At 34.1% G+C, this 13,572-nt stretch overlaps 1 protein-coding gene across 3 annotated transcripts in view; it reads right to left on the reverse strand.

Annotated features, from left to right (window-relative positions):
- LOC106868006 (rho guanine nucleotide exchange factor 28) overlaps positions 1-13,572 on the reverse strand; it is a 561,000-nt gene that overhangs the window by 489,907 nt on the left and 57,521 nt on the right. The gene's annotated exons all lie outside the window — the stretch shown is intronic.

Here is a 13,572-nt window from a genome sequence, read left to right on the forward strand (position 1 = left end):
ACCTCCAAATTTATTTCTCTTCAATCATCTCTTGCTCTTGAGAACTTCGGCAAACACAATTTTGCCTTTGACAATAAACAAATTCCCAGACCATATCTGAAACTAGATTCATCTCATGAAGTTGCTAATTTATAGGTTCCAATTACCACCTATCACCTGAATCATTTCCTGTCAGAAAACTGATCACAAGGAATACTGACAAGTCAAATTCTGATCCCACTCCCTCAAATTGTATATACACCAGAGTTTGATAGTATCTCTTACATACCTTCTCTGCTTTAATGAATTGTTCAGTGTCATCTCTAACTTCACGTAGCCCTCTGCCTTTCTTATCATAGGCTCCATTTACATGCAGCATATTTTTTTTAAAAACTTTAATATTAACATACAACATGCCACCAACGTATATTATTTGTCCATTTATTCAAGCATATCAGCTGTTGCTAATTCTCTGAATTAACATTTTCCCAAATCCTCTATAAGTACAACTGCAGTCTCTGTAATTCCCTTCCTACACATTCTTACCTTCATATATCAACCAACAGTACATTACTATACCAAATTCACACAAGCAATTTTCATCTACAAAGCAGGTACATAGCTTCTCTTCTTCAGACTTTCCTAACAAAGAAAATACACACCTATCTTGATATCCCCCTTTATTTAACCTTTTGATACCAACTTGCCTGACACCACACCTGGCTCTATGACACAAAATTCATGTTTTAAAATTGTTAATTTATGTTCCAAATACCAGCTTGATAATGACAGTTATTTTACTAAATTCTTCATTATTTTTAAAATTAGTTGAAATAATGGAAGCATATTTCAATAGAAATAAAGTAACAAAATGGTTGACTAAAAAATAATTATAATTGACATTGAGAAGGCCATCAAACAATATTCAAGCCAAATACTCTATAATAGAGAAAAACTAAAAATGAAAATATATATATTCAATATATCTTTCTTTAATTTATGATTTCTTTTCAATTGCAGTTGATCAAGTGATTCCAGACTTTTGGAAAAAAAAGAGTTCAGACGAACTCTATGAATAAAATCTACATTCATTCAACTACATCATATAAAATATCACCAAAATCCAGGAAACATATTAAACCTTTTAATTAGTCAATTAAAATTTAATTGTAAAAGATAATTTCTCACATTGACACATGTATGGCACTAACTATACATAGGTATATACTTGAGAAGCTTGCTTCCCAACATGGTTTTGGGTTCAGTCCCACTGCATGGCACCTTGGGCAAGAATCTTTTACCATAGCCCTGGGAGGGTGCAAGCAAGCGAGCGAATCAGTCAGTGTCTTTGTGTTTGTCCACTGTCAACACTTGACAACCAGAGTTTTTTTTTTGTTTTTTTTTTTCATTTCCATAATGTAGTGGTTCAGCAAGAGAGAATAATAAAGTACCAGGCTTAAAAGATAAGTACTGGGAATGATTTCTTTTACTAGACTCAAGATGGTTCCCTAGCAGTGCCATACTCCATAGACCAATACAAGTAAAACAAACAATAAACGATAAAACAGAAAAGCTAGTATTCCGTGTAAACTCCGACTCCTGGAGATAATACTACAAATCATAATCCTATAGTCTCATGTACCAGATAAATTACTTCTCTATGAAGTTCTCTACTTGCTACTGAGTAATTACATATCAATTTCGAACCTAAGCAAAAGGTTACAAATTTTGAAGGAGTGGGTTAAGGAGATAGGCATTAGCCAATTATATTAGCCACAGTTTTTGACAGGTACTGTATTTTATTAACTTCAGAAGGATGAAAGGCAAAATTAACCTCAGAAGAATTTGAAATCAAAAATGTGAAGAACTAGAACAAAGACCACAAGGCATTTTATCCAATATACTACCAATTGCTAAAATCCTTGTATCTTATATTTATTTCAGGCACTGGACAGTGGCCATGCTAGAGCACTACCTTAAGGGTTTAATAAAAAAAAATAAACCCCAGTACTTATTTTTAAGTCTGGTACTTATTCTATTGATATCTTTTGCTGAACTGCTAAGTTATAGGTACATAAATAAGTCAAACCTTGGTTGTTAAGCAGCAGTGGGCAAATAACACAAACACAGTCACAGACATAGATACATACACACACACATCCACACATAAAATATAATATATTATTTTATTCTTTACTTTTACTTGTTTCAGTCGTTTGACTGTGGCCATGCTGGAGCACCATCTTTAGTCGAACAAATCAACCCCAGGACTTATTCTTTGTAAGCCTAGTACTTATTATATCAGCCTCTTTGCCGCACCACTAAGTTACAGGGATGTAAACACACCAACATCGGTTGACGGTTGTCAAGTGATGGTGGGGGAACAAACACAGACGCACAGATACATATACGTGTATCATATATATACAACAGGCTTCTTTCAATTTCCGTCAACCAAATCCACTCACAAGGCTTTGGTCAGCCCAAGGCTATAGAAGATACTTGCCCAAGGTGCAACACAGTGAGACTGATTCTGGAGCCATGTGGTTGGGAAGCAAGCTTCTTACCACACAGACACTCCTGCGCCTATATATATATATATATATACATATACATATATGATAGTCTTCCACACAGTTTCCATCAAGTTGACCAAGAGCAATAGTAGAAGACACTAGCCCAAAGTATTGTGCAGTGGGACCAAACATAAAACCATGTAGTTGCAAAGCAAGCTTCTTAATTACACAGACATGCCTGAGTAATTAAATATGAAAAATACTTTTAGATGTAGGCGTAGGAGTGGCTGTGTGGTAAGTAGCTTGCTAACCAACCACATGGTTCCGGGTTCAGTCTTACTGCGTGGCACCTTGGGCAAGTGTCTTCTACTATAGCCTCGGGCCGACCAAAGCCTTGTGAGTGGATTTGGTAGACGGAAACTGAAAGCCCGTCGTATATATATATATATATATATATATATATATATATATATATATATATATATATATATATATGTATGTGAGTGTGTGTGTGCGTGTGTGTGCGTGTGTGTGTGTGTCCGTGTCCCCAACATCGCTTGACAACCGATGCTGGTGTGTTTACATTCCCATAACTTAGCAGTCCGGCTAAAGAGATCGATAGAGTAAGTACTAGTCTTGCAAAGAATAAGTCCTGGGGTCGATTAGCTTGACTAAAAGGCGGTGCTCCAGCATGGCCACAGTCAAATGACTGAAACAAGTAAAAGAGTAAAAGAATAAAGAGTATGTGTGTGGGGAGGTGTGCTTCATATCTGTATCAATTTTGATAAAGCCCTATATTTTCCAGGTTAATCCCATCAAGACAGTTTAAAAATCTAAGAACATAAAAATTTGATATAGTTTCAACAATGTTACTATAAACTAGAATTCAAAGAAACATGATTTGTTTCCAAGGCATATGCTTCAATCAGACCTTTAATACATAGATTCGTGTTTTTGTTGTTTTTTATTTTGTTTCTTTCTTGGTGGGTGGTGGGGATGTAGATTTTGTCTCCTTCCTCCCATTGGATGGCTGATTTAATAATTTATGACAGTTTGGAAGACAGGTTAATTTCTAGATCTAAATAACTCAAGAGAAACATGACAGATTGTAAGGAGAGGGGTGAGAAAAAAAAAAGGGAGATATATGAAAGAAAAAAAAAGAAAAGAAATAAAGGAGGAAGAAAGAGTGAAATGGAGAGATGTGAAGACAAGGCCCAGAAAGTAAGATAGAATTCACTGTCCAAAAGATGAAATAAGGTGACATGTGTAAGTAAGTAAGTAAGTAAGTAAGTAAGTGTGTGTGTGTGTGTGTGTGCACGCGCACGCATGCATGCATACACATGCACAATTGTCTTTTGAAAATTTTCTCATCGAAATTTCAATTAATTATAATTACACAGTGCCCCAAATGAAGTAGGGTGTTGTGCATGCATGTAGAGAGGATAAGCACCGAACTAAGTACAAACGCATTGGTTGGTCTGGAGGCTCTAGCAGAAAACACTTGCCCAATGTGCTGCACAGTGGGATTGAACCCACAACCATGTGATCGCAAAGCGAGCTTCTTAACCAGCCTATCAACCAAGAAGAACAAGACCAGTGTATTCAATAAAGAATAACTTTTGGAATTTGGCTCTATCTCAGTTCCTTCCTTATATGTCCAAGTCAACTTTGGCATTCTCCTTTATCATGTTGGTAAAATAAGCACCAGATGAAATACAAAAGCAAACCCCTGGAGTTAATAATACACCCAACATAATCACTTTCCAATGGCTGAAAGAAAGAACAGAATAAAAGAATAACTTAATCGACAGCCTCTTAATTGAACATCGAAAAAGAATGTCTTATGTACCATGACAAGGTTTTTGTTTTTATTTACTAATATTTTACCTTTTCCATTCTTATTTGACATTATGTGTCATGTTGATGCATGTATATAATGGTAGTTAGCAGCCAATCACAGAATGTGGCCTATTTCTAAATAAAGCCCCGAGGAGAGGTAATAGTAGTAAATGTGCATCATAATATAGAAGCAGTGTCCATCATATCCAATCTTCTGTGAAAACATGTCTGGTGAAAGGGAAATATTACATTGCTTGAAAACAGATAGGGGTTGATGGCAGGAAAGGCATCTGGCCATAGAAAGAAAAGTCACTTTATTAAATTCTGTCTAACCCATGCAAGCATGAAAAAATGGAGGTTAAAATGATAAAGACTTTAACAATGATGATTTTACAGTGTGTGTGTGTGTGTGTGTGTGTACACACACACACACACACACACAGACTCATCAGGGTTTCTATGAATTGTATCATTATAATAAGGACTAACTTCTGAGCTTTTATCCCATTAAGGTCACCTTTCTGGATTGAAAAATAAAGTACTGGTCAAGTACAAGTGTCGATGTTCCTGACCCTATCCGCCAACTTTCCTTGTGCCTATATTATGAGCAATTATAATATGGAACCAGCCCTGAGAACACTGTTTCTAATAGTAATAACAATATAAAAAAAAAACAGCTTCAATTTAGGTTTAGATAATTGTTAGTGGTGGAAGGATAGCTGATTTTCTTCCTCATCACTTTTACAAACAGAGTAATGTAGTTTTGATTAGAATATAATAAAACAAGCCAAGGGTGGGGGGCAGTATTCGGGGGGGGGGGCCTGAATCATGAGTTACACTAATCACAAACTATGTAAAGAGACTATAAAATGAGAGCAAAGAACAAAGAAGGATCCCAAAATAACTTGCCATAAAAATAACCCTTAAAATGACACAACAGTTTTGACCTTTATTTTAGATAGCTTCCATATGGTAGGATAAGAGAAGTTAACATTTACAAATACTTGTAGCATACAAAAAGAAAAAGAAAATAAACAGAATAAAACAATGCAGTTAATCCTTGGCATGAATTAGAATGAAAATAGCATATTGTAGAAGCATATATATATTTACATATATAGGAGTTAGTGAAGCAAAGATAATAACTCATTTGAGTGGAATGGAATCTTGGGGAAAAAAATCTGTTTTGTTTCCTTAGTGTAGTTAGCTGTGGAACCCAACTGATTGTTAATAACATGCTTGCTTATAACCTACTATCAACAAATTAAGGCTGCTCTTTTTAATCTTTTTATAATTTTTTTCCTTATTTCAGTTTGGGCTTTTTTTTTTGGGGGGGGGGGGTAATTTGTGAATGAAGGTAACTGGGTAAGGTTAATAGTGCACTTAATGCCTATTTTAAATTGCAAAGCAATCTGTACTATCTGCATTTACGGACAGCTGAAAAAAGACAGGTGTAGTGCATTAAATCGTGATAGATAGCAGTTACATTTTAGATCAAACCAGCAAGTCCCAAAGAATCATTCACCTTCGAAATGCTGTAGATGTAACAAAGCAACAATGCAGCTCGATAGTAGACCAATTTTGGTATGTTTCAGTGTTTAGTACCAAGTGAACATCATAATCTTTTAATGTACATTTTCCATACTGGCATGAATGGGATGATTTGACAGGATCCAACACACTTCAGAGTTGCATTAGACTCCAAAGTCAGTTTCAACATGGTTTCTGGATGCCATTCCTAACACCAACTACTTTACAGTGTTTAATGTGTACATTTTTTGACACTGGTACTAGTGAGTAACTTGCAAGACAAAGAAAGAAGAAAAAGTACCTCTCAACTAAGTGGGAATGTATTTGAGACATGGGGTGGTGACTTTATGCTGGATGTTGAAAGTTAAAGTATGATAGAGAGACAAGCACAAGTGTCTAATTATAGCAGAGATCCATGGCTACCCCGCATTATGTGAGGGAGAGCAAGTGTAACTGGGAAATATAAATAAGTACTAGAGTGTACTTAGAAAATACAAGGTGAATATAAGGGATAACATAAACAGAATATAAGGGAGAACACAGTGGATCAGGAGGAAAGGAAAGGGTAAGTAATTTCAAAAAAATATTAGAGGAGAGTGAGAGATGGTTAGAGATGGGGCTAGAGGTGGTAGCAAATGTAAACACTTGCATATGTGCACAAGTGTGTACATTTGCATGTGTTAACTGATTCTCAAGATAACCAAACATTTCAAGTGAAATTTAGTGAAATAACACAAATGTTTTGCTTCATTTATTGTTATATCAAGCTGGTGTTTGGAACACAAGGTTTTTATGTAAAACTCTGATGGAAATTTTGCCTCTTGAAATCTTTCTTTAGAAATCATGCAATAATGAGATTTCTGATGAGTTTTGAAGTGTTTTAACAATAACTTAACAGAAGACAAAATTGAGGCTTCACAAGGAGTTATTAATTTTTCGAAGCTGAATTTGTTTTATTTTTGGTCCTGAAGAAGAAACCTACTGTTCTGTATGTTTGCTGCCTGTGAAAAATACAATCTGACACAGCATTTGTCTACTTCTATTACAGATTATCAGCTGTAATATTAGATCATAATTTTGACATCAGCAAAACTTCCCTATCTGTGGTATTAATCTTCTGATAACATTCCATATTATATAAAGCAATTGGACTAAAAGTTTCCTGATACTGTATGAATCATCATCATTTAACATCCGTTTTCCATGCTGGCATGGGTTGGACAGTTTGACAGGAGCTGATCAGCTGAAGGGCTGTTCAGGCTCCATGTCTGTTTTGGTATGGTTTCTACAGCTGGATGCCCTTCCTGATGCCAACCACTTTACAGAGTGTACTGGGTGCTTTTACGCAGCGCCAGTATGGGTGCTTTTTATGTGGCACCAGCACATTTATACCAGTGATGGTATAAATTCATGTTTAGGAGATGAAGCAATAATCTTATAAAAGACAACCATAATCTCTTTACATGCTAGTACATACAGAGAGATGATATGAAATAGATATGTGTAGAATTGTATGAGTAGGACACCTGCAATGTACTATTTAAGTAAAATTGTAAGCATAATCAGATTGTCACCATAGACACATAAAATTCTTAAGTGTAACCATATTTGACACTAGAGTACAATGCATAAATATTTCAATTAATTTTTTTAAATAACCATGAATTTAAAGTGAAAGTTTGTAAAATAATGTAAATATTTTATTTACTGATATATTATGTAAAGCAGCGAAAGAAATTTCACTCCCAAAATCTTACTTTAGAAACCATGTAATAGTACAGCTTCTGTTGAGATTTTAAACAAAATATGAGCACATTAACCCTTTAACTGTGTATTTAAACTTCACAATTATTCCAGTGGTGATGTTAAATATCTACCTCAATCAACTTCATATATCTCAATAAAAAATTGTTTCAGACATGACATTCATCACAAAAATGATGACTGGTAATTACTTTACATGGTTAAAAGTGATGAAATTCGAAGATATATCTGATTTCTACAGTAAAAGGGTTAATACAGGCCTTTGGGGTGGTTTGGTGACATAGAATCAGAGACAGTCTGGGGTAGAATGGTATTGATAAATTAAAACACCATGTAACTGACTAACCAAACATAACTAATACAATGGTTCCCAAATTAATTATCACAATCTACCAGGTGTACAGAAAGATTATATATTCCAAATTTGAAAATGTTAGGATAACTGGCCTGTCATACAAAATATAGTTGTGACAAGAATACTAAGAAAACAATCATGTTCTACAAGGCATGACATGTCTGATATGGTTAGTATATCTAGCCTTTGAACTACATCAATTGCTTGACAAGATATTCCCATGTTTCAGAATAGATTACAGTTATTCAGTGACATTGAATTCAACACTGTACTGTCTCATTTCAAATGACATGGTTTGATTCATGCAAAATCTTCTCCTCAACTAAATATTCACATGGAAAAAGAAATCAAAAAACAAGTTGCAAATAGTTAGTTAAATGATGGTACAGATCATCAGTAAAATTTCACTGAATAACGTATGTGCCAAGTGAACAGCACAGTAAATACCAAATTAGCAGAGGAACAGAAACTTTAAATTTAAAAGTAATTACTTACTTAATTTAATAGTGATAATTTACCGTTATTCAATTTTTTTTTTTTTTAGTTTTCTTTTTTCCCTTTCATTTTTCTTTTTCTCTGACTAAAATTAATGAAGAATTTATATGCCTCCACAGTTTATTCTTGATCACATCTCATATGACATTCCTGAAATATGGTTAACTAAAACAGTTCTCTTTTGGAACAGTAAAACTGTCATGAGTTACATGTGAATAACTTGGACATCCACCATGTCAAAAAAAAAAAAGATTATTTCATGTTCTCTCAAAATTAATAAAATTCTATGATGTCAATGATTAACCTGTATAAAACATGTATATTATCTTGGCATTTTCAACACGATTTCTTCCTCTTGACATTTTTTTTATTTTAATAAATTAAATGTATATTCTTCTATGTTAGTTACAGTTATGTAATAAACATACAGTCAAGGAAGCATTTTACATGATTGTTCAAGCAACAAGAAAACCTTTACAGAATTGATCAAACCAATAAAAGAGCCAATCACTCAAGCCAATGAGGGAACCTCCATCAGTATGAAGCATGGGCCACCTTTTTTTCAAGAAGCAAGCTACATGAGACATGGTTCATCATCAGGCTAACCACACTACTAAGCAAAAAAAAAAAAAAGAAAAAAATCAAGATAACTTTTCATTAGACATGCCATTCAGAAAGTCTTGCAGATTGCAGTTTACCCATTACTAAAATACGTGGTTACTTCACTGGCTAGAAAATACAGCTAAATCTCTCCCAAATCATACTAAAAAAACATCAAAGGGTACATTAAACCATGCAATTTTGAATACATCATGTCTCAAAAAGACATGATGTCTATGGCTTGCATTTCACCTGATCATAAGTCTACTCAGAGTTTAAGTATAACAACATATATACAAGTGCTAACATAATATTCAGACCAACTACTTGTTTTGATAGCCTTTAATCATCTTCCAAATGTATGTTATAGTATATATTATCATCAATATTTTTATCTACATTTTCCATGCTGTCAGGAGTCATGTGTTGGCAATGTAGTATATTGCTGTTGTAACGATGTCCCATAGCACATCATTTCTTTTGTATGTGCTAAGAGGTTCTTTTTCCTCTTTAAGCTATCTTGTATTTGTCCAGAGTAACTAATTTCTGAGATGAATTCATTTTTAATGGTATACTAAAAAGGAAAAGATAGCACCCGTATTATTTCACAGATTCCTCAAGAACAGTGAAATAAATATAAGTGATATTTAGCTTGAATATCTATAAGTCATACTTGTAGGTAAGACAGTAATTTGGCAGAATCGTGAGCATGGCAGTCAAAATTCTTAATGGCATTTCTTCTGGCTCTTTACATTCTGAGTTCAAAAATCCCACAGAAGTCAACTTTGCCTTTCATCCCTTTGAGGTCGATAAAAAAATAGTACAAGTCAAAATGTAATCAACTTGACCTTTCCCTTAAAACTTGCTGGCCTTGAACCTGGCAACAGACTGGCATCAGATTCAAGGGATATAAATTGTCATTATATGCCATGGAAACTGAGTAACCAGCCTTATGAGTCCTTAGATTTGAGGGGGAAAATGCTTGCAGGAAAAACATGGACAGTGAGAGCTTGTAAAGATTAGTGTGTTACTGGGCCAAGATGAAAGTGACTTGCTAGTTGCAGTTATGATAGAATAATCAGAGCAACAAAACAGTAAGCCTGTGGACCAGATGTTGTAGTGTGTTGCTAAATCTTTGCTAATCAGTTAAATGGCCTTCTTTAGATTCAATCTAGTATGTCTATAAGTACAGCAGCAGTAGCATCATATATGAGAGTAGTACTCTATTCTGGGTCCTACTTAAGCTCTGTTGAAAGTCAACAGCTGATCAAAGCAGAAATATTTTCTGCTCCTGAACTGAAAGCCTATGGGATGCAGGTGTTGCTATGTTACATAAGTGGGATTCACCATAAAAGATTTGTCTTTATAGTATCAAATGAAGCTATATATTTCTTAGTCAAATACAAGGGCCAGGATCAGAGTAAAGAGTGGTAGATACAGAGACTGCTTGTAATGTTCATTTGTATCAGGGATTGATGTTATTATAGACAATCCATTTTTCATCACCAGTAATGATTCATTTCAAAAAATAGATTGATTTCATTGTGTTTGAGATACATATTGCAAATATTGATACATTGTGTTAAGTGAATCTCTTTCAATTTATGTGGAAACCAAATATCAAGCTTCTTAACAAGTCCAAGACATTTTAAGTGATTTTCAATTGTTGTGTGTGATGCATTTAACCTCTCTGCAATCTCTTGCACAGTTATATGACAATCAGATTCAATTATTGTTTTGATTTAGTCATCATCGACTTCAGTAGGTCGACCAGAATGTTGGTCACTTTTAAGTGAAAAATCTCCAGAAAGTAATTTTCTAAACCATTTCTGACATGTGCGTTCTGTTAAGCAATCAACACCATAAATGTCACAAATCTCTTTGTGAGCTTCAGCAGCTTTATGGAAATAAAAAAGCGAAATATGGCAAAAATATTCTTTTTTGCACTCCATGTTAAAATTGACGTTGAACTAACAGTTGCAAACAAAATTACTTTCAACTTGCTTCTAAAGTAAGCTAAAAGTAATGGCTATCAAATGTCAAAAGGAAAAAAATCTGAGCAATACTTTATTTACTACTTAAGTTAATACTGTTAGTTACAACTATCAGGCTGAGTAAAATGTAAGCAAAGTTTTTAAACATGAAATTCATCACAATATATTTCAACAATGCAGAAATTTTATTCATCAAAGTAAGTACCATTATAATCAACACAGTTTTGCCAACAAGTTACAAGTTTGTTTATTCCAGTAACATAAAAATCTGGAGTTCTGGAGCTGATGAACTCTTTGAACGCACTTTCACCATCGATCTGATTTTTTAATTTCTTCTCTTACAGAAAGCCACCAAGGTGCTTGAAAAAGTGGTAGTCGATAGGAGAAAGGTCTGAGAATAAGCTAGGTGGGGAAGAACTTTGTAGCCAAGTTCCCTCAACTTCTGCAGTGTCATTAGTGAAATGTGTGATCAAGCATTGTCATGAAGAATGATTGGCCCTCTTCTGATGACCAATCTGGAACGGAGGAGTAGCAGTTTTTCATTCATTTTGGCAATTTCATGGCAATATGTTTCTGCAGTAATGGTTTTTCCAGGTTTTGAGAAGTTATAGTGGATGCGTCCAGCAGTACACCACCAAACAGTCACCATAACCTTCTTTGTCAAGAGCTCAGGTTTAGGAAAGGTTTTCAGTGCTTCATTTTGGTCCAACCACTGTGAAGAACATTTTTTTTTTATATTATTATACAGAATCCACTTTTTATTACAGTCAAGAAATAGATCAGTCTGGTTATGGAGAAGAAGCAACGAGCAAATTTCCTATCTGCGCAAATTTCCGATTTCCATTCAAATCATGTGGTACCCATTTGTCAAGTCTTTATGATTTTCCAATCGCATGCAAACGGCTGCAGGCAGTTTTTTGACTAACCTGAAGTTCTTTTGCCAGTTCTCAAGTGGTTTTATGTGGATCTTTCTCAATGATGGTCTTTAACTGACTGTCGTCGATGACAAATGGGCCCTATGCTCACAATCTTCACGGCTCAGGTCTCCACTGCGAAATCATTTAAGCCATTTTCAAGCTGACCACTCACTGGTCATTTCCTCACCAAATGTTTCATTGATATTGTGAGCAGTTTTAGCTGCTTTACGTCCTTTTTTGAAGTTGAATAGCAAAATTGCTCGAATATCATGCTTTGATAGTTCCATTTCAGATGATTGTAACAATGGTGAAAAAAATAGAAATGTTAATTTATTTATGCATTTGGGCAAGTCTATGTCTGTATTATCAGACAATTGCAAAAACAGTTTTTAAAAAATTCAAAACTTCACAAAGATCCAGTACAAATTCTTCATGGTTGAAAATGTTGCTTACTTTTTACTCAACCTGATAGTATTACAGTAATAATAGTTAACCTTGAACTCTAATTTAACCATTGTTTATTCAGTAAACAAGTGTTTATTTAGCTTAAAATTTCATTAATAATACCAAAGAACTTCATTATAGTGTTCAGTAGTTATTTTTCCAAATATGTATGTTTAACCCCTTCCTTACTATATTCCTTACTATATTCTTGTTAAGATAAACTACCTCTGTTTCAGTTAACATGAAAACATTGAAGAATTTAGTATAATAACTTTGGTGTTTGGTGCATAAATTAACATGAAATTTCAATGGAACGTTTTAATTTAGATCACTTCAAAACAGGAACTTTGTATCATAGAGCCAAGGGTGGTCTTAGGCAGCTTGGTATCAAAAGTGTTATTAAATATAGTTTCACCACAGTATTTAAGGTGATAAATAAGAGTAATCATGAAAAAAAAAATAGGAACCAGTTCTGTAGAAGTAGTTAATGCAATTTGAATTACAAAAATGAAATTAACTAATTAATTTTGCAAATTATACTTCCCAAATTATTTGTAATTCTTTTTCAAGTAAAATGTTTGTCAACTGATCACATAGGCTTAAGTAGACCATGCTATGCTGATGAGGTCTTACAGACTGAAACATGACTGTAATTGTCCATTGCATGTAAATAAAGATAATACTTTCCTTCTAAGAATGTAAATTAATTTCAAGATAAATCCTAAACTTCATGAAATAATATCTTCTTTAGAGAGGGGAGACACTATCAATTCCCCCCCCCCCAGATGGTTCTTCAATTATGAAGGAAATATCAGTTAATTAAAAACTGCTTGTATCCAGAATTCAGTACATTCCCCTTAACTTACACCTTGTTAGTCTTTGGATATTTGGTCATATTCTTTCTTCCGAAATTCGTATTGATAATATTCAGACATATTTATATTCAGATATCTACATTCTAACAGACATCTATATCATTCCAATACAAACTCTAGAGCAGCATTTCTCAACCGGGATTTCCTAGAACCCTAGGGTTCTGCAAAAGGTTCCTAGGGGTTCCATGGGAAAGAGTGAGATAAGCTAATTTCATGATCGTTATAATATATATATATATATATATATATATATATATATATATA

The sequence above is a fragment of the Octopus bimaculoides genome, chromosome 2, assembly GCF_001194135.2.
Source record: "Octopus bimaculoides isolate UCB-OBI-ISO-001 chromosome 2, ASM119413v2, whole genome shotgun sequence".
Taxonomy (NCBI): Eukaryota; Metazoa; Mollusca; class Cephalopoda; order Octopoda; family Octopodidae; genus Octopus; species Octopus bimaculoides.